The sequence below is a fragment of the Macrobrachium nipponense genome, chromosome 28, assembly GCF_015104395.2.
Source record: "Macrobrachium nipponense isolate FS-2020 chromosome 28, ASM1510439v2, whole genome shotgun sequence".
In the NCBI taxonomy this organism is placed as follows: Eukaryota; Metazoa; Arthropoda; class Malacostraca; order Decapoda; family Palaemonidae; genus Macrobrachium; species Macrobrachium nipponense.
This window is the reverse complement of record NC_087217.1, coordinates 44,760,686-44,764,376: the sequence shown is the minus strand read 5'-3', so window position 1 is coordinate 44,764,376 and position 3,691 is coordinate 44,760,686.

Here is a 3,691-nt window from a genome sequence, read left to right as displayed (position 1 = left end):
TTAGCTTCAGGAAGAGATAAGCTATATATTTCCGGCATGATTTTATTGGTAAATTCATGAAATGATAAAATGTACTTAAAATTAAATAAAATAGAACTATAATTCAGTAGTCATTGAACTATAATAATTAAGTCCAATCATGGACCTAAAATTGAATATAATGGAATTCTATTCCTATACAACCAAACTATTATTCAAGACAATGGAACTGTAATTCAATAAAAGATCTTCACTCATTAGTGTTTGAAGAAATTTATAGATTATGAATTATATTATATATATATTTATATATATAATATATATATATATATTATATATATATAGGAATATATATATATAGAGAGAGAGAGTATATTGAATTATTTAGATTATTTATCCCGACCAAGAGCAAGGGAGCCACCTCTCCCTAACCCAATCCTTCCTGGCCTCTGATTTTGTTAATAATTTTCTTTACGCTGTGGTGACCAGGCAGCCAATCACGTCACAATGTCATTAGGAATGAATTAATGACATCCCTTTATACAGCGAGGGGTAATAATAATAATAATAATAATAATAATAATAATAATAAAATAATAATAATAATAATACTCTGTTGCTAAACCCCTATTCTTATAGAACAAGCCTGTAGGGGACAGTGACTTGGAAATTCAAGCTTCCGAAGGATATAATAATAATAATAATAATAATAATAATAATAATAATAATAATAATAATAATAATAATAATAATAATAATAATTACGGTGATTAACCCAAAGAGTGCGGTACATACCATGGCCTCTTGATAAACGCACTAATAAAAAAATCAAGCTGACTGTAGAAATAGGACTTAGAGTCGATTATTATAATAATTGAAAGTGAGACTCTTTTCCGAGCTTGCTTAAGAGTATAATATAAAAAAAAGCTTTTCTTTCTGTAAGATGAGTGTTTCTTGGTTGGGTTTATTTGGAACTCCATTTCATATGGAAAAACACAAGATAATATCAACAAGACGTGATTCGACCTCCGGCTTACGCGTGGCGCGTGCTAAAATCTACGGTCAAGTAGTTCGTTGTTTCACCAACGAGAATTAAAATTAATACACTGTATTTTATTAGAAATAATTGTTTTATACTGTTAAACATGCACATTATTCATTTTTTACATTTTCATTCCCATAAATGAATCATAAATAGCCAATCTTAATATTACCGTATTTTTAACTCAACGCAAAGCACCCCTTTCAGACCTTTTTAGCCTTGTCCATAGGGCTTTACTAACCCCAACCCCCCAACAAAGGAACAAAAACAGCAACAACAACAACAACAACAACAACTACTACTCCCCGAGTATGCAAAAAATTATTAAATAAAATAGTTATTGATAAGTAATGCAAACTGTACCACACGAAGCAAATGGAAAAATAATGTATCTATGATTAGGAACGTTGCCTACAGTCATTATAAAGGTTATTTTTTTAATTAAGAATTTTTTTTAATTATGATTATTTTCAAAGAAGATTATTTTTTTCAATGAGATTATTTTCTAATTAAGATTTTTTTTAGTTAGTCGTGTGGATGTCATTTGAAATTAATACAAATTACCATACACAGATATATCTCGGAGGAACCGAGAAAAAATATTAGGAAACCAGGTGGAAAAAATTTACAAAACATTTTTGTGACATTTGCAATTCTTTAAAAATAATTATGGAAAAGTAATCTTTGCTAATGATACCCCGTTTTCTATACTTCATCTCTCTCTCTCTCTCTCTCTCTCTCTCTCTCTCTCTCTCTCTCTCTCTCTCTCTTCTCTCTCTCTCTCTCTCTCTCTCTCTCTCTCTGCTTATTTTTATAAATGAAGCCAACGACAAAAAGTTACGGAAGAATAATAATGTTAACATTTATATGTACAAATCTGGCTGTGAATCTTACGATTTGTCATTTTAAATATGTAAAATAAATACATATATGTGTGTATATATATATATATATATATATATATATATATATATATATGGGTGTGTGTGTGTGTGTGTGTGTGTGCGCGCGTGTGTGTGTGTACAACACATGTATATATATACATATATTTGTGCATTTTACATATCATTTAAAATGACAATCTTAAGATTCACAGCCAAATCTTGTAAATGTAAATATATACATGTAATTAATATACATACATTATATATATATTCATATTCAGTCCATCAACCACAACCCGACAAACAACAAACAGCAAATAAGCAAGAAAAGAAATCAAGAAAACGTAACAGAGCAACGAATCAGGCACAATTCCTCCCACACCCCCCCCCCCTCCCCCCGGAGTTTAAAACCATGACGGTAAACCGTCTTCGTTAAGAGCGTAACTTCCCCCAGAAACTTTGTCCATTAAAAGCACATCCGGACCGAAAGACTCCAGGTGACCTGGAATGACCTTTTGCGAAATGAGGCCTTGGTTTCAACCACCACGACTCTCTTTCAACTTTTCGGAAATGAAAGGGGTAATGACCCCAAGTGATAAAAATGTTAAAACCTCCATCAGGAGAAACTATTTATTTATGTATTGTTTCAATGTCGTGTCGTGGAGAGCTACCATTCAACGGTGCGCTCAGTTTCTTATTTACTTAAAGTTTCAACATCGTATCCTAGAGAGATACCTTTCAACGGTGAGCCCGATTTCTTTAACGGTAGGTTGACGGAGCAAAATACGAAAAACTCCAGACACAGCACTATACTATAGTCTCTAGTATATATCTAATTCTTGACGAAATATATTTCTTTTGTCAACTGAGATGAATATATCCATTCTGTGCCAAATTCTTCATATTTATGTTTGATTTGTATTCATAAGAATATCACTACTTCTTGGCAAAACAAATTCTCTCATGAAAATTATTATTTCACAAAGAGAATAAATTACCTCCTTATCGAAGTCAGTTCAGTCAAGAAATAATTTGTAGCTATTTTTTTAACGATGTACACTGTAGATATGATACACAGGGACATTATATACATATATATATATATATATATATATATATATATATATATATATATATATATGTATGATGTAAGTGTTTACATAATAAAAATATGGAATGTTAGTCCATATATATAAAAGACTAAAACTAAAGAGGTCAACCAAATTGCTTGCAGGAATGTGATCAGACTAGAGACGCTAAAGATGACGTATATAATAAAAGTAGGCTAAGATAACATGCCGTCACCTGTAGTCATTCAATTTGCTTTATAAAACTTTAGTCCAAGCTTCCCTGCTTGAGACAAACACCGTGACCTATAGCTCAAGCGGCCTACGTGATTAGTAACTATGTCATCTGATTGTATGTTCGTATGTAACTATGTCATCTGATTGTATGTTCGTATGTTCGAGCTACTGTCTGCTCCTTTATGACTGGTAACCGAGATGGTAGTAGGGCAGAAGAGAGTTAGCTATCGTCATTAGAAGACCTGTACCTCTTTACCTAAGCTTTATCATGTAGAGAGAATAGAATTAGCCATCATCATTGGCAAAAGCGATCAAGCTATCGTCATTAGAAGACTTGTACAATCATACCTGATCTTCACCATGTAAATTCGGAGAATATAAGTATTTTTGTACTTCGTGGTTTCTACTAGATCCTCACCGAATCATCATGAGTTTAACACATCGTCGTCATAACCAAGAAGATAATACCGACTTCGTAAGTG